Below are 22531 nucleotides of genomic sequence, written 5' to 3' on the forward strand. Positions count from 1 at the left end.
TTTCCATTCCCTATTGATTCTCTGCTTACTTTTAATAATCTTTTTGAGGTGATTATTCATCCAGCTGGGTCTGGAGCCTTTCCGTACAATTTTTCACCCTTGCTTGGGATGCATATTGCAGATAGTTTTGTATAGTTGATTTAAAGAAATTCCAAGCATCCTCCACATTTAAGACCTTGGGCACTTCAGACCAGTTTACTTTCTTAGCTGATTCGTTTCATTTCTCCAAGGTCTGGTCTTTTGAAATTAAAAAAAATCAACATAAAATTAATGACTTGGTTTTGATTATCCTTCCATTCTATTTGACTATTTGTGATCACTCGATCCAAGGTTATTTCCTATGACCTGCTCTTCCAAGATGTACTCACTACTTACTAAAAGTCCAAAATTGCATCACCTCTTGTTGTTTCAGTGACAATACCTCAGGTTTCTTCCTGGTTCAGCATGCCTACCAGCAAAGCTGAAGTGGCATAGAGGGAATAATCCACTACGAACTGCTAAGGGCCAGTAGCAGATTACATTTTCCCCTTTCCCTCCACACATAGTAAGGCAGAAACCTGGGAAGGAATTGTGACACTAGGCTGACCTATAACTGCACTACCCCTAATTTCTGGCCCTATGTATCATCTCAATCTTGCCCTGTGTAAAAAGCTACAATATTTACTAAAATGCATACAACACTCTTTGATGACTGGAGTCCTAGTGGGTCACAGTTACCTATCTTGTTTTTACCTATCTTTTTGAATGTTTTACAGCTATACACAAAACCCAGCTGGAGCAACCAGGATCCATTTCTGCAGCAGAAAGTGGAATGGAGACTTCCAATGCACACAATTTTTAATACAATATAAAATGAGTCTAGGAATTACAAAAAAATCATCTAATTAAATCTCTCCAAAATCCTCAGGTGGGCCCTCTGTGAAATGGAGTGATCATGATGGACTTGTGTCTTATGTTTGGGGGAGGATCCCTGCCAAAGATGCTAAGATTGGATTTGTATATATTACAAATAAAGACTACAACTCTCTATATTTAATAATGTATGATGTATCCATTACCATGGTATCTGCTTGCATTACATACATTAAACAAACAAACAAGCCACTAGTACTACATATATGAAGAAATAATCCCTGAAAAGCAAACACACCAATACATCAAAGAAAAACAAATTCAGAGCCTTACAAAGTCAAGCAAACATGCAGCTGAAAAGACAAAAGTCTTGCAGAGAGCCCTAAAGAGCAGCAATCTGGGGCTCTTGAGGACATCCAATAAAAGGGGTTTAAATACAAACGTGGGCTGAGTTTCACTACCTGGCATAGAGAAGACATTGCAATACAACTAAAAAATTTTTAAATTATTTTTGATTTTCAAGAAACTCACTATGATAGAGTATCTTCAACAAAGAATTATGAGAAAAGTAGAAAATCCTTAAAGTAGAACAAAGGGACTGAGTGTGACTTGGAAGTCAACAAAATCAGATGTCGGAGAATTTACAAAAGGAAACATGCCCCCACCTGATTCAATCAAAGGACTGTTGGTCCAAGTGTCTCAGATTATCTCACCCCAAAACCCCAAATTGCACTAGAAATGGAGGAGCACACAATGCAGATCACTAAACATAATCACAAGCAAAAACACACAAACAAACAACAAACCCAAACAAGCCCAAAACATCTTTTGACAAATAGGCTGCCACATTTGCAGCAGATTAAGCTGCTGGGATTGTTTCTCCACTGACACTGGTGTTTCATTGGTATAACTTCAATAAAGTGGAGCAGAAAATCAAGCCTTCTTAGTGGTCTGATATTCAGATTCAGTGCTTTGGAGATATTTTAGTTGATTTTATGACATATTGTTTAGGCTTGGTGAGGATACTTTTTTTAAATTACAAAATACTGAGTTTCAATTGCATTATTGCAAATCTGAATAAAATCTACCCCAAACTCTTATTTTTAATTCTAAAGTTTGTTCCCACCCTGCTCATATATCATATCAATGCATCTAATACTAATATCAGTGCATCTAATACTTCTTGAATGCTTTTCCTTTTGAGAGGTATCACTCATTTTAGTCTCAAAGTTACTTATTTTCCACATAAATTTAGGGTCTCCTCATATATTGTTCGAAATTATTTACAGAAGAAACAAAGGATCATGAAAATACATTTATGGAAAGAGTTATTTGGATTAGAGGAATGGAACTTACATAAGTTTCCTGCATGAATAATTTTTGTCCCCCTTATTTTGTGTCTTTGTCGTATATTATATCCCACATTTGTGCTTTGGCAGGCTGAGAGGTATGATTTGTGCCTCCCATGTAGCACTGTATACCCTTGATTCAAAACTTCTAACCTAAATAGATTAGACCAGGTGAGCAGTCTAAATCTCCAAAAAGGGGTGGGAGGTGAAGACTGTCACTGAGATAAACAGCAGTGAGAGGAGCAGATTACATGGCGATAATTCTTTTCTCCCTCACAAGTATATTTTGAAACATAATTAATTAATGAGAGAAACAAAGTAGGTGCAGTAATATCTTTCATTGGACCAATATCTGTTGGTGGAAAGCCTCCTAGCTACACGGAGCTCTTCTTCAGGTCTGGAGCAGGAAGCAGAGTTTTTGAATTAAATACAAGTTGGGACAGATTGTTAAGTAGAAGAAGTAACACATGTTCGGAGGTGGTCACTTGAAGTGGGCAATTGTGGGTTAGATTTTTGTGCATAAAGGATTTGAAAGTGGGCAGTTAAGGGTAGCAGACAGTATGGTGTGTTAATAATCGATTACTAATATTAATGGCTTAAAGTGTTTTGAAATCATATGGAGGATGCTGTTGAAGTGAAAAGTATTGTTACTATTACATGGGAAACTGGGTAACACAATAAGTTCCAACAGTTATGGGGATTCATTCAATTTTTTTTCTGTCCAAGATAGTGTTTAGCCAGTTCATATTGAAAAAAATATTTTATCAAGTATTCCCTGCTTGTTCAATTTGTTAGAGCAAAACTCTTTTCTACCAATTGTATCCCTATGTAGTATGAGGCCCACTATTTGAATGTTCACTCCACTAGGCTTGGTGGGAAATTAGTGTTGTCCATAACTGTTAGCACTGGTGATGCTTCCAGTTTAGACTTCAGTAGCTTAGATGGCAAAAGGCCCTGTTTTTTTAAAAAAGGTTAGGCATACAACTGCACATGCAAAATGGGTATGCAATTGATGCCTAATTTGCACATACCTGTACAATGACTGAATGTGTAAATCAGGTAATAACAGATGCACATGACCAGAACTGACTACTGTGACTGGTATAACTACTCCACCTCCTCAAGAGGCCGAAACTATGTCAGCAGGAGGGCGTCTTCTGCCAGCATGGTGCTGATGTGGATAGCACAAGCATTCAAAAACCATGGCTGTAGAGACAGTATAAGAAATTAGATAAAATAAAATAATGGGGGGGGGGGGATCAAACCTGCTGGACATGACCTAAAATTTGTCATAGTTAATGCTGTAGTCTGAGATATGACTGAAGTTACTAATAATGACCATTAAGGCCAGGAGATTATCTTCATAACATACCCAACAAGGTTCTTTTCCTTGAGCACAAATGTGAACTTTTTACTCACAATAGTGAGGTGTTACCACCAAAAGCAGTCCCATTGGGGTCAGTTGGGCTTCTCTTTGAGTAACTGCTTGCCAGTGTGAGTAGATGGTTTACTATCTGTCCCCAACTGAAATACCTTTTATTTCTTTTGAAGATCATCTGATTTTGACTGGATGGTTGGGATTTCCTCACTCTAGCTCCTTAGTATCATGTAATAAATAGAACATTATCAAATGAATCACAGCTTGGGTCCATATACATTAGCTGGATCCATCTGCCAAACACTCTTCAAATCAGACTTTCCAAGAATATTTAAGTAATTATGACCATTGGATACACCCATGAAAATAAAACATGTTCTAGTTCTATATTTCTAAGAGAAATACATTATAAAACATCTCTGATGTATATAAGAGACAAATACTGCTTGATCAGGATGTTTGATAAAAGGAGTTTTTTCTCCAGACAGCACATGAGGAGCAATACTGTGGACTAAGCACAGGTCCTGGAGTGTTTAGATATCTTGAAAAAGAGGTACCAAAAAAAGTGAGAAACTCTAGTTAAAAAAAAAAAGGCCCAAATAAATTATTTTTGAACTCTTATTATTCTCTATCAATTAATTTTTCATCAAACCACCATGAATTTGAATAGTGCTCAAAGTTTTATTCTATATTTTGTTTTTTACCATTTCTATAAGACTTTTATAAAAACAAAAAGGTCCAAAAGGTCTTGTAAAAGTTGAATCAAAAGTCTTCAGATTAATTATGGAGTTATAAGCAGCGCCTTCATAATAAAAAAAAACATCTGTGGTTTGCTCATAAGGATCATTTAAGTTAACTCGCCATTAACAAAGACATTGTATACATTAAAAGGCTGATCCAGTGCTCCCTGAAGTAAACGGAAAGACTCCCATTAACTTCAGTGGTCTTTGGATCAATGCAAGTACTTGTGGGGAATAATCACATCTACAAAACTAAGATTTTGATTTTATCCTTCTTTCTGAATACATTGACATAATCCAAACTTGACTATTACAGAACCAAGGTACAATATTGAATGTATTTTTTATATTATGTCTGATCTGGGTAGGTGTTTGCATATAAATTTGAAGCCTCCAGCCAGACTATTGTCACAGATTACAGAGTCTGTTCTACGCCCTACCCTGTAACCACAATCTTTTGGGAGTGCCCCCTTTAGTATGCCGGACCATAAGGACCCACATATTTTCACAGGGATAGGCCTACGGCCTCCACAACTCCAAAACTGGGCCTTCAGACACAGCAATCTCTATCTCTCAATGTGGCTCCTGCAGAAGACAGAGAAGCCAGATTCTTGCGGAAGGGCTTGTACCATATTCCTTCAGGGTGTAATGCTTTCAGTGTGTATTTGCAGTGACTACAGGTAGCCTTTTCAAAAAAAGATAACAATTTATTAGTCACCTGGCATACAGATCTTAAAAGTTCTTAGGTTAGATGTTAAGACATGATCCAGTCTGGCCAAGCCAGTGCAATCAGCCTGCCAAGCTGTTATGGAATAAATTTCAGTTTCTGTCTTGCCATCTTTGGCAGTCCCACATGAGAGCTCCTGACTCTCTACAGCAGCCAACTCACAACCCAGAATCTTGACAACTTTCAGTCTATTATTCTCAAACTGGGACTTTTGCTCTGCTTCCCTACTGAAAAGTGAGGAAAAATCTCCTTCCTCTTGTTTGTTGGTTCCTAGATGTGAACATCCTGCCCATTGATATGGGATTGGTTCCAGTTAGTCCTTTAACGGCCCATTCCTTCCACTCCAGACAGTTACGTGACAAAATATCTCATATCTCCAGAAGTGCTCCAAGAGCCACTCTTTTCATCCTTTTGCACCCACTGGGTAGCAAGGTAAAATACAGAGGGAAACTGAGGCACAAATAGGCATAAAAATATTACAGAAAATTCTCACTTTGTCACAACTGTAACCATACCATTACTAATATGCCTATGTGGAATAAAGTACACTTGCATATTTAACCTCGAATAGTCAAAGTTACGTATGGTTAACATGCTATTTGCAGTTCACAAACATACCTGCAATATGTTTTAGTTTTAATTTTATATCTTAGATTGAAAGATATTAAACATGAACCTGCATGGTACTCAGGGCTTCCTAAGAGATGCTAAGTGCCCAAAGTTCCCATTGACTTCAGATGGAGTTGGAGGTACTGTGTCTTTCCTCAAAGTTATATAGCACCTTGTAGTATTGGGGTTTATTCTCTAATCTGATGCAGAGTGTGGTCCAATGTATAGGGCATTAGATGGGGACACAGGAGACCTGGGCTATACCTGATTCTGCTACTGACCTTAAGCAAGTCACTTCAACTCCTTTTCCTCTTTGTCTCTGTCTTAACTATTTAAATGGTAAGCTTTTAAGGCCAGGGGCATCTTACTGTATGGGTATGTTCAGTACCTCACACAATGGGGTTGTAATCTCATTTGGGGCTTTGGTACTGTTATACAAATCGTTATTAACTGAGCAGTTGTTTCCTTGTGCAAAAATACTCTGGGAAGGGTGTATAATATGAAGACCCTCGGTTTTCCTATATTTCTGTTCAAGGTTAAGGCGATTCTACTGCGTTAAATTGAGGTTCATTTTTTCTTTTTCATTTATGTTTGTGTGTCAGCACCCTGATTCTAATAACTGTCCTATACCACCTATAAGAGACTAAACTGGACTGTCAGTCTTTTAAGATCTCTTTTCTTAAATGTATCTCTTTATCTATGCTCCTGGTGTGGGAGACCTTAGACTTCTTTGGAAATTATGTGGACTTGAGTCCTCTCTCTCAAAATTTCTCTCAAATTTTGTATTTAATCCCACAAAGAGACTTTATCACTTAAAACAACCGGAACTGATTCTCCACTACCTTGTACCTAATTTTATGTACACTTTGCACAGGTAAGTGACAAAATACACTAAATCTGATTTGGAAGCATTTTATACCCATTTACATTACCCCTGTCCAAAGTGAAATGATTGCATGAAATACAAAGCAGTGGGGAATCAGGCATACTATCTTTTGCAAAACTTACTATTCACTTCAAAATATTATTTTTAACTGCACCTGTTTTCATCACGTTTTGCTCCTACATTTTATGGATCAGACCTTTGGCCCCTTTAAGCCATTACAGCAATGCAAAAGGACTATAAAGCTAGCTTAGCTGACTTCCTGTGGATTCCCAGGCAACGTAGGGGTGGTGTGAAAGACTCTGTGCCATTCTTCTTTGCAGCTCCTTATGTTGGGGTCATGGGAATCCCTGACTGGTGAAATGTTCCATTGGTGGCTGCAACTTTAAATAGCGCTGCAAGGGTAGGGGGTCAGCTACCCAAGGTTCCATAAAGTAGCCTTTGCCTGTGCCCTGCAGTTGCACTGAGCATTCTGTGGCTTAAGATGAGGCCTGAGCTTTATATTTCCTCTTCCTTTCTCTCTTCTGACACCCAAGACCACCAACATTTTTAGAAATATAAAAGGTCAATTGACCAGCATTAAAAGGAATCTCAGACTCATAGACTATAAGGTCAGAAGGGACCGTTATGATCATCTAGTCTGACCTCCTGCACAACGAAGGCTACAGAACTTCACCCACCCACTCCTGTAACAGACCCTAACCTAGAACTGAGTTACTGAAGTCCTCAAATAATGATTTAAAGACTTCAAGGTACAGAGAATCCACTCGCAAGTGACCTGTGCCTCATACTGCAGAGGAAGGTGAAAAACCATGGTTTCCAATTTCACTTCACTGAATAGGGCCCAAGAAAATTTCACCCTCTGTAGGTGGCCTCTTCTTGTGTTCTAAGGGAGTCCCTACTAAATATAGGCAGAGACTCTTTAAGTTCAAGGAAACCACACCCACTGGGACTTGCACTTTCAGGGAAATGCCTATAAATAGCTGCATGATATCTTTCTAGTATTCTAACCCCTCCCATTTCTCTCTCTACAGCTGCCTCACCCTTCTTTACAATCCTGGCTTGAATCTCATTATGAAAGTTTATGAAGAGGTTGGTGATGGTCCAAGCCTAAATGCACATGGATTCTACATATTTCCTAGATTTCTGTCTTGGTTCAGACAATGATATGCAATTGAAACTGAATTGACATTAGAGCTGGTTGAACACTGCACATTTCTTTTCCACAAGTATTCTGAATATTTAAATGAATTCATTTCTGAATGCAATTTGCTTTGCTCGTGATAATATTTAAGGCCCCAAAAGGGACCTTGTTATCTGAAGAATCAACTTTTCCTTTATAGATCATCATGCCATTTAAAATTATCTTGGAAGCTGTTACTAACAGGATAAAACTCTCCAGCTTCAGTGGTAGGGCTCTCTCAATTGATACCCACCTCAACATTCGCCCCTTTGAAATTAATGTCCCTTAGAAGTTTGCCAGAACACAAGTCTCACGAGCTTCAGAGCACAACGAAAGATACATTTAATTTTCCATTATATTTGAATACCCAGCCACACACTAATTGAGCTCTAAGATATGCAAAGTACAAAAAATGCATAACATGTTCATAAAGCATGCACTGTAGCCTTAATAAAGAACGTGGAATGACTGACAAAGGACACAATATGACATAGTAATAGAGGAGGGGATTGAAGTGGTTCAAACTATGGAAACTGAAGATGAAGTTTGGAGCACATTATTCTCGAACTCCAAACGTCTAGAGTACGGAAAAAATCCAGAATTGATGTCAGATGACAAAAGTGACAGTGAATATAATGAATCATCCTATGATATTAACTGTATCCATGTCACATCAGACAAAGGTGATAAATTACATTTGGAAGAAAAAAGATAGTGCCTCAAAAATGTAGTATTAATTATAATCATTTGATAAATGATGCTTTTGCTATGAAACACATATTGTAGTAGACAATATAATTTTTTCCAGATCCTGGGAGAGAAAGGCATGTGTGCTCAAAAAGCTACATATGTCTCTGCATTATGGAAGATAATATTAAGAAACACAAAACGTGGAAATAGCATTTTCCTAAAAAGTGGGAAGTAGAGTTACAATGAAAATATTGTGCCTCAGTGACCATTCACCCTATCTGGGCAAATGTCAATGGGTAACCTACGGGAAGCCAGTGCAATTTTCAGATCAGGAGCATGCAAATGAGAGTTCTGAACATTTTACTTTTTTCCAGATGACTATTATATCATCATATGAATTCTTGACAATTCAGAAATATTACACTAAGCCAACTTTTATGAGCTTCCAACAGAAAAACTAAAACGAATTATTTAGCACCATTTCAAATCAAGTTTACTTAGGAGGGGACAACTACCTCCGTTTCCTTGGGCAAGGGACTTCTACGCTGGTGGCCTCATCACGCCATACTCAGAGCAAAATATTTTACCATGAAGCCACTCCAGACTACCTGGATACACTCTGAATGACATACTAAAATAGACATTTTAAAAAAAACCTAAAACCCAAAAATTCCAGAAGCAATGTAAAAAAATTACAGCTATCCTATGTTATATTCCTGATAAAGCCCCTTTCACTATTATATTCAAGTAATCCACTAGTCTTAATAATAATTCATTGCTAGTAATTTAACAACAGTCTTTATTAGATACATAGTTAACATATCTACAGAGCATCTTAACTCAAGCCAATCTATCAGCCTAACCTAAAACTAACAGCCTCCTCCAGCTGTCAGCTCCCTGGAAATTCTGTTCATTCTCTTAATGCCACAGTAACACCACAACTATCACAGGTATTAGTGGGAACCAGAACGGACCTGGAACCCACAAATCTTAAAACCTCAAAATCAGATTAGATTATACAGCATGAATGCTTTCTCCCCTTCCTTCAAACATAGATTGTCCCAATGGATTTCTTGTGAACTGCTTATGGACAGACCTCTCATGGATTCCTCACTTCCTCTGTTACTCTAGTGTGGTTTTGTTATTCCACATCCATTGGGCATAGTCCAATCCAATTTCTTTTCTCCTTTGGTGGGTCAGGTCAAGTCTGGTCCAACATGGCTCCTCAGGTCAACTGTGGTCTATTTCAGTCATTCCCAATTATGAGTCACTTTCTGCTTCCTATGATAATGCTGGCCGGCACGCCATCCTGCAAGTTAGGGTGACCAGTTCACTTCAACAACACATCCTCCCCAAATACAAAATGTATATCAGACTAACAAAATGACCTGACTGTAAACATTTTAAATTGAAATCAACATTAGTGCCTCACATATACACCAGCTATTTGAGTGCCCTGGTATGCAAATTAGTAAACAGATTTATAGACTCTAGGGCCAGAAGGGACTATTATAGAGCATATTTAGGAATACATAGCCTATCTAGAAAAAGTTCATTCATTTCCTCCTTTTTTTCCTATATGTGGTGCCAAGAATATTAAAAACAGCTACCACTCACACCTGACTGACTTTTAGAAAAATATGGAAGCTAACCTTCAATGGTGCTAAAAGTGAACAACATTCTGCAAGAGAAATTTGTCCAGCTAACTTTTGAAAACAATCAGTTTTTGTTTTTATTGCAAGAAATTAATAAATGTGGCATTTCTGATACTTTCATTCCTCCATCTAAACATGGTTGCCAAGTAAAAGATAATGGTGTATGAAAAAATATTTCAATGTTTTAATTTTAAGGTTAATGAATTTAAAAAAATCATGGCGACGAGATGACTGACTCTGTGGATGTTGGGAAAGTGGTGGACACGATATACCTTGACTTTAGCAAAGCTTTTGATTCAGTCTCCCCTAGTATTCTTACCAGCAAGTTAAATAAGTATGGGTTGGATGAATGGATGGATAGAAAGCTGGCTAGATCATTGGGCTCAACAGGTAGTTATCAATGACTCGATGTCTAGTTGGCAGCCGGTAACAAGCAGAGTGCCCCAGGGGTCAGTGCTGGGGCCTGTTGTGTTCAACATCTTCATTAATGATCTGGAGGATGGGGTGGATTGCACCCTCAGCAAGTTTGCAGATGACACTAAACTGGGGGGAATGGTAGATATGTTGGAGAGCAGAGATAGGATACAGAGTGACCTAGACAAATTAGAGGATTTGACCAAAAGAAATCTGGTGAGGTTCAACAAGGACAAGTGCAGAGTCCTGCACTTAGGATGGAAGAATCCCATGCACTGCTACAGACTGGGGACCGACTGGCTAGGCAGCAGTTCGGCAGAAAAGGACCTGGGGGTTACAGTGGACAAGAAACTGGACATGTGTCAATAGTGTGCCCTTATTGCCAAAAAGGCTAACGGCATATTAGGCTGCATTAGTAGATTGAGGGAAGTGATTATTCCCCTCTATATGGCACTGGTGAGGCCTCATTTTGAGTACCATGTCCAAGTTTGGGCCCCCCTCTACAGAAAGGAGATGGACAAATTGGAAAGAGTCCAGCAGAGGGCAACATAAATTATTAGGGGGCTGGAACACATGATTTATGAAGAGAGGCTGAAGGAACTAGGCTTGTTTAGTCTGCAGAAGAGAAGAATGAGGGAGGATTTGATGGCAGCCTTAAGTACCTGAAAGGAGGTTCCAGGGAGGATGAAACTAGGCTGTTCTCAGTGGTAGTAGATGACAGAACTAGGAGCAATGGTCTCAAGTTGCAGTGGCTGAGGTCTAGGTTGGATATTAGGAAACGCTTTTTTATTAGGAGGGTGGTGAAGCGCTGGAATGGGTTACCTAGGGAGGTGGTGGAATCTCCATCCTTAGAGGTTTTTAAGGTTTGGCTTGACAAAGCCCTGGCTGGAATGATTAAGTTGGGGTTGGTCCTGCTTTGAGCAGAGTGTTGGACTAGATGACCTCCTGAGGTCCCTTCCAACCCTAATCTTATGCTATTGGAAACGAAGGACTTAAAGGAGGCACACAGTGTTTCTGGACAATCATTTGAAAATATTCAGCACCACAATAGATTGTCGCATACAAATGAAAAGAAGGTAGGAGACAAGAAGTCAATTTACCAACTCTAGTATGATAATGTGGCAAAAATGAGATGTCTTACCCAAGCTGCAAATATGGCATTTATTCCTTTCAGTTTATCATTTTAAAGTGTATAAAGTAAAAATCTTTTGTGGGGTGTAGGCCCTAAATAGCTAGAATAAAATGTGTTGTAATAAAACAGGAATCAGCCTTCCTAGTTTTGAGGAAAAAGTTGATCTCCTATCAGAAGACGCTTTGTCATTATAAGACTTGAAGTTGTGGATGATCAATGTTGTCTGCTATTTCATACTGAGGATTCTCCATTTTATTGTTGCGAGGGAGTGATACACTGCACTCCCTGTACACTGTTATGGTGTGATTGTGTATTATTCATGTTCAGCCTTATAGTGCAACTGTGTATTGTTTAATGCAAAGTATGTCACGTAAGGTGTTTTTGGAATGCTCATGACATTCTGAACGTAATAGTATGGTTGTTATTGCAATGTCATATGTATGGTTATGAAGCTCTGCTATGAAATATTCCCAAATATGTGCCTCATGGCTTGAGGCTGATCAAAGTAAAACCCTCCAAAAGCAGAGAGGTTGATCATGCTTCACTAAGGCATGCATAAAACAACCCAGTTCTTCCAGGAACAATGGACTAGCCTAAGCATTGGTAAGGGGATACTCTATTGATGCAAGTGGAGGAAGCTGTGCCGGACATTGTCTATCACCTGGCCCCAGGGGGTGGCAAAGGAACATGTTAAAAGAAGAGATATTTTGCAATCTCGAGCGCTCTCTTCCACTTCCATCTACAAAACAACATCAAGCAACTGAAGCACTGTCCAGAGAGGGAGGGCCTAGCTGAAGGAGTCAGCCAGCCTGTGGTGAGCATTATCTGACTTCATAGGGTTACTGAATGTGTTAAACTTAGTTTAGAACGCTATTTGCTTTTATTTCATCCTGATCAAATCTGATTTATATTCCTCTGACTCATAATCACATAAAATCTTTCTGTACTTAATAAACTTATGTTTGTTTTATCTAAAGCACTGAATGTGGTTTGGATGTGTGTAGAGACTTCATTTAAAGTGACAGAGCTGGTGCATATCAATTTCTTTGATAAATCAATGAACTAATGATGTGCTGGCAAGGTTTAGTAGGCATCACTGAACATTGCAAGACGGAAGTTCCTACGGCTGCATCTGGAACTGGGGGTGTTTGCTGGGGTCATTCTATTGCATAATCCCATGAGTAGCTGGCCAGAATCACTCACTCACTAAACTAAGGGCAAGAGGCTGTACATGGGCTGACCCAGCAGTGGGTATTCATACAGTGGAGCAAGTGCAAGACAGGATCCAGGAGTGAGGGATGGGGTGACACAGCTATACACCAGTCCAGATTGCAGAGGGGAATGTCACATAGGGACCACTCTGGCTCCCATTTAAATTAATGGCAAAACCATTATTGTTGTCAATTGGAGCAGATTTAAAGCCCACAAATAATGTAATTGCTGTCTTTTGAGAATCTCAAAAAACTGCAATTTGTATCATATGACGCTATCTCAATAAATAAATACATTTTACCAGTGATGAAACAATGGATAAAATATTCAAAAGCACCTAAATCCCGTATTAAAAATGCCTCAGGCACTGAGAAACCAAAGTCCAATTAACTTTCAATGGGACATAGGCCCAGATTTTTAAAGGTATTTAGGCACCTAACTCCCATGGAAATCAATGGAAGTTAGGCACCTAAATAGCTTTCCTAATCTGAGCCTTAAATCCTAAGGATTTAGATCCACAAAGGGGGCTTAGACTCAGCATTGCAACACCTAACTTGTAGTCACCTTGCCATCTAGTGGAATTCACAGTCCCCAGGTTAGGTGACCAGACTCCCTAAACAATTCATAGTGAGAATTAGGCCCCTAAGAATAGGATTCACAGCCATGAACCTGCTCCTGGAGTTAAAAGCCTAAACCAGGCCAGCCCTTTCTTGAGAGGGAGGGAAAAAAGCACAGCTGGAGAAAGGCACTATTTCCTGCATACCTAATAGTTAAGGCACTCAGTCAGCAGATAGGAGATTCAGGTTCAAATTTCTCCTCTAGTTGCTGTGGAATGGGGGCTTGAACTCAGATCTCCCAGCTTCCTGGTGAGTGCCCTAACATTTGCACAGGGCTGCTCTCAAAACCACCTGCTAGAATTATTCAATTTTGTGTTTATATGAAACAAATATTCATTGGGCCAGAAAAAGAGAATGAGAGAAAATGACTATCGTCTAGTGGTTCTTCTGGGAAACATGGGTTTCACTCATTGCACTGATGAACATTTAAGTATTTTATACAAAAGAGAGACCTGCCCCAGGTTAGCCCACAGTCTGCTAGTTAGGTCATTCAACTAGCAGGAAGGAGGTTCAAAACCCTGCTCCAAATCAGGCAGAGAAATCAAATCAGGAGATTTGTATCTAAGTCTCCTATACCCTCAGTGAGTTCATAACCATTCAGCTATAGAGTGGGAGGTGGGAGCTGTGTTTTGTGAAGCCATGCTCTGAGAACAACTACTGGATCAGGCCCTACAGGTGAGATAAGTGGGGGGGGAGGGGACACTTAGTTTGTGAATCTGGTCAAGTCTTACATGTAAACAGGGTATCAGGTCTGAGGTGGCTCAGTTCATGCACACAGAAGAAATGTAGGTGCCATGGGGATTTATCAACAGAAACTTAAGTGCCTAGAGAATTTAGGCAACTACATGGTTAGGTGGCAGCTGAACTGGGGTTATGAGGATCTATATATTGAATTTAGGAATCTAAAGTGGCAGTTAGGCACCCGAATCCCTTTATAGAGATAGCCCTAAGTGCTTAACTCACCTATGAAAATAGGACTTAGGCACTTTAAGATTTTTTTACTTACCAGGTATGTTTGGTAAGAAGTACATACATACTGATGCTACAATCATTAGCTTTACATAGGCTAAATTGTTTCATCTGTTTCCATGGGTGGAAGAGACAGTAACTCTCCATATAGAGAGTGTTCTGACTGCAGCAGCATCCTGCCCTTCCCCTGGAAGCTCCTTCATGGAGTTAGAGATCTGTCATGGGGAATGGACAAAGCTGGGGACTCAGGCTCCCAAAAGAAATTCTACAACGAGGTTAACAGTGACTGAGTTGGTATTAACTTTGGCATGCACACACTCGTGTTAAATAAATTCCCTTGACCTCCCAAGGGTGGTTCCAGTGAGGCAGCTGCTAGTAGGAAAGTCTCCGAGACCGCGTGGTGGCACAGGATGACCCTGAATTCTGGCAAACTCCCTCAAGATTGATTTGAATGGTGACCCTTGCCCACTCTGTGAGGAAGCAAGCCCCCTCCATCCTCTAAGGAAACAATACAGAAGAAACTGCTTGTGGGAATCTCATGGAATTTCTAATTCCCTATGCAGGAATTTCCTAGACAGGGAACAATCTGGACAATAATGATTTCTGTGCTTTTAATGTTGGCTCAAAAGCCTATAAAATATTCTTGTGTGTGGCTCAGACTAACAGGGCAGTGAAGGATATGAAGTATTTTCTCAGTAGAGATATTAACTGAAACCTCTGCAGAACTTAATTTTCATGGTAATTTAAAATGGATAAAAAAAAGTCATGGAATTCCATACCTCTCATACCTTACTTTTCCACCTAACAGAATAAGGTTACATCTACACTACAGACTTTACAGTAGCACAGCTGTATCGCTGCAGCTGTGCTACTGTAAGGTCTCCCGTGTAGCCACTCTATGCCAATGGGAGAGAGCTCTCCCACCAGCATATTAAACCACCCCCTACAAGCAGCGTTAGCTGTGTCAGTAGGAAAGTGTCTCCTGCTGACAGAGTGTGGTCCACACTAGCGCTTTGACGGTGAAACTCATGTTGGTCTCGGGGTACTTTTTCACACCCCTGACTGAGAAAAATTTTACTGACATAAGTGCTAGTGTAGACAAAGCCTATACGTCAATGGAAACCTGCTTTTGTAAGCCCAGTGACTGAGCAAGAACTGGCATAATGGAAAGTTTTATTTCCAAAATATAATAGTTTCAGGAGTATGGTCCACTCATTTTTGTTTTCCCATTATGCTTCTGTTTGTACAAATCTAATATACTAGGCATTTTAAAAAACATCTTTTTGCTGCTGCTTTTGACTGTTTTGTAAAAACAATCAATACATTTCAATACTGTTTTTACAAAATGCCCATGGGTGGACATTGCTATTATATATATATATAGCATTCTAAGGGACAATTCAGACTAGTTGGGGACTGTGTCACCCCTGCCCTGCAACCTGTGGTGCCTCATAATGCTTTGCACTGCAGTAGCTCCCAACCTGGGTTCCTCAAAATCAGGCAGACATCATGCAGGTTACACTCTGAGTGTCTGTGTATAGCCACAGCCCTTGTCCAGCAACTCTGACCCCAGCAGCCTGTTAGTAAACACAAGCCACACTCTGGCTTCCAGAAGCCTTGGTTACTATATGTAGGGTGACCCCAACACATTCCTAGTCACAGATTTTTCCCCAAAACATGTGTTCTGCAGTGTCCAGTTTTTTCCTGGACAGTCCAGATATACTAGGTCCATTGCCCCTCTAAGGGCACCCATACACAACATCTTGCCACCTTAAATAGAGTTACCCAAACAATTCACAACACTGGATTAATTTTGATTAAAGAACAAAGTAAATTTATTTAAATACAAAGAGATAGATTTTAAGTGAGTACAAGTAATGAGGCATTAAACTCTGAAATGTTTACAAGAAAAACAAAGATAAAATGCATTCTAAACTTAACAAATTAGACTTAGTTCAAGGTGAAGTCTCTTGCCACATATTTTTAGCACGTTGCTGACCAAACTCTCAGGCCAGGATCTGATCCCAAAATCCAATGGCTGTTTCTTTTATCTTGCTGGGGGAAGAGAGCGAGATGGGTAACTTGGGGTGTTTTTGCCTCCCACTTTTATAGTTCAGTTTCCCCTTTGAAAAGCATTTTCCTGAAAATGACCCCTAGATAAAGTTCCTTTCAGCTGAGAGCAAGGAGACGTAATCTGGTGGTGGAAATTCCATGATGTTTCTTTTCACCTGTGTATGCTTCTCCTCTTCCCTGCCAAAGAATGTCCACTTGATAGGTGATGGCCCATCAGCTTTGATGACACCTGGCTAGAGGTGTCAACTTGTCCTTTGTCTTTGAGAAACAGGTTTACCCACTTTCCAGAGGTGTCTGGTAAACACACTTCAGATTATTACAATAGTGTTACATTAGTGCCCAAAGGTGTTAAGTGTTCCTGTATTTAAAATGCTATGTTCTAGAAGTTGTCAAGGATGGTATTAAGAATTCCCAAGGGGATATATTATCTGAAAGCTGAAGGATTGCATATAGCAGACTTTGTATTTTCAAACTCTGATAAGCAAAGGAACAGTAGATTTAATAGGAGCAGGAAATAACATGAGTTTTAATAACAATCATTGAAGACTCAATTATGTCTTCAAGACACAGCCCTGCATTATATTAGGATACCACACTGCTTCCAGGGGAACACCAAAACCATTCTGTTTCAGGGAGGCAGAATGCATTCTGGAGCTCTCCAGCACAAAAGTATGTTACGTTTGTATGGTATTGCAGCAGTCCTACTTGAAAAGCAGAGTTCTACCTCCATCAGCTACACCTGCTCCACAGGCCAATGCAGAGGGGAAGCAGGCCATGGCTTTGCCTCTTGCTGCTTTGTTTTGGATCATAGAGAGGAGCAGTTATTACACTCTCTATGGTTGCCGTCTCGAAGGTAAAAAAACAAACAAACAGGACTTGAGGTGGGCAGTCTGGACTGGTGGAGCTTGATGCTGCTTGTTCCCTCTGTGACCCACACGTTCCACCATTTAAAATATCAACACACTGAGGAATATGACAGAAGAACACCAAACCATCGATGGGCCTCACTTTGGCCTGACAGGCCATCAATGGGCCTTGGATCCCTTCTTTGACCCAGGCCTGAGGAGAATGACTAGGTCTTCTCAGCCCTGTCCTCTCCTGAGGCAGCATCCCCTTTCCCCCTCATTCAGAAGTAGGCTATGCCCACCCTTGCCTCCAGGGCACTGACTCACCAGAGAACCAAACCAAGGGCAGCCCCTTGTATGGAAGGGAAACCTGGAGGAAAAGATGGGCTGAAGGATGAGAGGCGATAAAAACCATGTCTTTTAATGTCCCAGGAAGAGTTACAGATTTTCCAGGATAGCTACTTCAAAAAAGGGGAGATCCTGGGGAAACCTGGTAACCCTGGTATAATTGTGCCTTGTCTTTAAATGAACCACACAAAAGGAGGGAAGGGACCATGATATCAAATCTTGCCTTCTTTCTCCTCCCCCTGCAACTATGCATCTGCTAAAAAACAGGACACAGTCTGATGCTGAGGAAATAATAATAAAGTATCTTGGGCAAAACTCATCCCTGGCATCACTCTACTGACTATAATGGAGTTACTTTGGGGGGCGAGGTGGATTTTGCCCATAGTTTTTTGATCTTTTAAAAATTAATAATAAATAATAATAATAATAATAATAACAACACCAGTTGAGAACTTGTACAATCTGATTAGAGTTTATTACATAGTAAATTCTTCATGTTTGTATATTTTCATCTTAAGGAGCTCAGCACATAACCATAACTATGGGGATCTACCTATAATACATTGTTTTTAAAGTTATCTAATACTTTCCATTACATGTCCATGCTTTCAGCTGCTGATAACTTTGCCAACTTTAACCATTTGGGCTGAAATTTCCAGGCTTGTTCTTCCCTCAGGCTGAATTTTAAAGTTTCAGTTAAAAAAGTTCAGCTATTTCTGAGAATGAGGTTAAGGGGAAAAAATAGTTTTGCTAATTTTATTTTCCCTTCCCCAATCAACTCTTTGAAGAGCTCTAGCAACTTCATGATTTGGAGTAGGAATTTCAAATTTGTCAAATTTGTCAGGGGGACTGTCTGGGAGTAAGGTGTATGTTGTTGTTCTCAGGACCATCTATTCACAACTGGCTAAGTTATAAACCTCTGGAAAAAATCACCACTTGCATGTACTTATTAGGGCTTGTTAGAGGCTTGCTGAGAAAATGTCTCAGCATTCTATGTGTATTTAGTATTCTCTACCCCTCACTAATTCAACTTCATGATTGGCCAGAGCCAGAGCTCTGGATAAGGGGACTGCAGCAGCAACAACAGTTATCTTAGAGGAAGTCATCCTGGGTTGGGAGGCAGGCAGAGACTATAATTTGACTACCTTGGGTATGTGATTTATGATATAGCTTAACTATTTGAGCACATTATTTCCTCTATAAGACCCCTTCCTTCTCCAGGGCACAAGATGGACAGTGCCTACGGCAGAGGGTTGCAAGAGGAAGGATATTCTATTGTGTTTAAACCATGGGAGTGAGACCTAGGAGAGGGGGGTTCTTTCCTTTAGTTTGCCACAAGTTTCCTACATGATGTTAAACAAGGCTATCCTAATGCATATGTGCAAGGAGCCCTAAAGAAAGTACCTTAATTCTGGCACTTTCTAACTTCTAAGTGCTTGACTTTGCTACCTTACCATTCTTTTAACACAATTTTTGTATGCAATTATAAATGTTTCCTTATGATCAAAATGTGGACTTACTATTTCAATTAATAAATAATGTAATTTATTTGTGATTAATACAATAGTTGATTGGCAGGAACCTCTTTCTCATTTTGGTGGCGACACAATAAGGCAATATGTTTCATGTCCAAAATATTTAAAAATTTACTTTGCAGATCTCTTGTTGGACAAGTAGCTAAACAATAAGAAATTGCACAGAAGAAAAATAATTGGATTATTCCTCTAAGGAGTATATTTTGCTAGCTCACATACTTCTGTGACTGAGTACACATCCCATTGCAGACTATCCTCAAATTCATTTAGTGCATGTTGTTTCCACAACATAAATGTCTAAACAGTTTGAAATCAATCCTACGTGGTCTGTCATGCCTGTGTAGGTGGTGTCTAAAAGTCTCTTCCTAATTTGGCTATATTTTTGACAGCACCTGTTTCCCTAGTTCTTGCACCTGTTCTCCTAATGGGAGTATTAACATTTACTTCAATGGGAGCAGGATCCGATCCCTCATTTGTTGACATTCTCATACCATTTGAACAGCTATCTAACCAGAAGAAAGGAACACTGTGTACTTCCTTCACCAAAATAGAACAGTACATACAGAATCCAAATCCTGCTTGTTTTTATCATGTTGTTATTTCCATTGGATTAAATGAAACTACTAGTGTGAACAAGGGGCAAAATCCTACCCACTTCTCCTTGGCCTTAGAGAACTCTTCCCCTTAGGAACTAGTTTGGTTTCACCATGAAATATATGGGGACAGGATTGGGTTGCTCACCTCAGACACACTTCAGAGTCCCTCACAGCATTGATTTTCTGTACCTCAGCACACAGCCAATTTAGCCAAGGGCAGGAGTGGATGGTAAATCTGAGAGTATTCTACCTCTGCTACCGTGTAGTTACAGGCTGCAATCACAGCTCTGGAGTACTTATTTTGTTGCTACATGGTCTGGATGTAGAGGATTTCTTCCTCACCGGACCTCATTGAGATCTCCAGTGCCCAGCTCAGTTGTTGATAGCATGCTGAGTTCCAGGATTTGGCCTTTAGAGATTATTTATAATAAAATATTGCAAACATATCTGAAAACAGTTAAAACTGCACATATGAAATTAGCATGCTCAATTATTGAGTGCTAATGCAATTTTGATAGTTCTATGTGGAAATGATCAATGTCTATCTTTTTTGAACATGGAACTAGCCCAATTATTTACAATCATTGTAATTGCATGTACAAATTATGTACATTTGTTTTTCCACGAAGAGCTTTTACAATGCTCCAGCAGTGTAGGGTATTCTTAAAATGGGTACCACCTTAAGATCATTTTACAGTTTAAACTTTAAGACCCTTTTACTCTGCTACAGAAACATAAAGTGCTTTACTATAAACAAGAAACAGTCTCTTAAAATGTGACTTTAACTATTGTATCACACATGTTTATTTTAATTAGGTTTGATATTTTATAGGAAAGAAAATGTAGTCAGCATTCTTGAACTTACATGTGGTGTTGTAGCACTAAGGAACTAACCAGTATAGTACACAGTCATTTTTTATTTTTCCTAGGTATCACAATGTTTTATTTTGAGGTAAGGTAAGGTTGAACCTGCAGCCTGGGAGCACTATGTAACTATATGACCCTACATAACCTGAAAGATGATCAGGGATAACTTAGGTAAAATAAATAAATAAATAAGCTGCTCTATGAAAAAAATGTAATTAAAAACAACTTAAAAATATATATGATTTTATATGGCCATGAGTTCATGGTGAAGCGATCAGAATAATCTGTCTATTAACTCTGCTTAGGCTGATATATCTGTAGGTGTTTCTCAAGAGAATTGCTAAGCCACTGATTTGCCAGTCAGCCAGTCCCCTTGTGGCTGGACAGCATTGGAGAGGATTTCTATTTATGTCACCCTGCCGGCCAGCCGTTCAGTGGTGATCCTCTCTGACTTGCAACTCAGTATGCCTGGCGAGATCATACTCAACCTTACACCTTTGGGGTAAGCCAGAGTCCACTCAAACAATAGTCTTGCAACCTTGTCTCCAGCCCAACTCTAGCCCTTCTAGTCCTTACAGCCCTTGTCTGGGGCCTTCACCAGATCTTTCCCTGATGACCTGTAGGGGAACCCAAGCCCACACTCTATCCTGAGTTCCAGCCCAAGTCCTCTGTAGTGGGTGATTAAGGTCAGCTTCTTCAGACCACCTGCTTTTTTCTGGACTTTTCTCTGCTGTGGCCTGCTTCTAGGCCTTCTACAGGCCTTGAAAGAAAGGTAACTAATGAAAGATATAGCACACATAGTCCAAATGTGTTCTTGTCCTGCTCCTTTCATGAGATACCTGAGGAACTGTGGCCCAGTTTAGCTCCCTGAGCGTTGTCATTCAGCATTCTTTTTGGAGCTAATGAGGAAAGCTCTGTTCACCTCCCAAGGGTTGACCCTTCTGAATGGGTTTCCCTTTTTTAAGGCTTGTCCTCCAAGCCTAAAAGGCTTGACCATGAGTAGCAACAACATGAGCTTCTGCTCCCCCATTCCCCTGCTTTCTGTCTGGGAAGCTCAGTCACAGTACCACAAAAGGGGAAGAAGGGGCAGGGAGGAGCCAAGCCCCAACCCCCATTCTGTAGCAGCAGATCAATGTAAAAAAGTGGATTAAGTGTGTAGCACCTATAATGGTGTGTAGCAGCAATGTACACGCCCCTGCATACCAGGCAACTCAGGGAGGCATTCCAGTTTCCTCTAGCCCGATGCCTTCTGGTGCTAGCCCTGAGATGGGGCTGTGCTGCATTTCCCTTTACTATAGGCTGTACCTTAAAGACAAAAATCTAGTCCTCACCCCTGTGTTATGATTTTACCACTGTGCTGGCTGCTCTTTCCTTTTGTAGTTGGAGGTTGGTCTACTTCATTTTGTCCACCAATTTTTTTTTTTTTTTAAATCCTTGACTTTGGATGTATAACCCTTTTATGAGGCATACAAGATTGTTATTTATTATTAACCGTCTTGTACGCCTCAGCTGGCAGCACAATTAGGCTGCATTATGACAGTTAATTATTTAGTAAAATGATGTTAAAGGAAAATATGATGTTAAGTAAAATACATTAGTCGAATAAGTTGCCTTTTAACAGCAATTATAGGGATGGCTCTGACGCCACAGACATATCACATGCTTGGTTATGCTTATTATTATCGTTTGTGTTTACACTGCCTTTGGCAGAAACAACAAATGGGTGTTTGGCCTGAGGTTGTTCCTGGAGCTTCCCCATGATCCTATGAGGGAGTTTGGAACCACAGACTCAGTATGAATGTAAGTGAAGTGTTGCTGGGGAAGAAGGGAAAAGAAATCTGTCACCGTCTGACTTAT

The sequence above is a fragment of the Emydura macquarii genome, unplaced genomic scaffold, assembly GCF_026122565.2.
Source record: "Emydura macquarii macquarii isolate MOO-44397 ecotype Brisbane River unplaced genomic scaffold, CSIRO-AGI_Emac_v2 contig_2457, whole genome shotgun sequence".
Lineage (NCBI taxonomy): Eukaryota > Metazoa > Chordata > Testudines > Chelidae > Emydura > Emydura macquarii.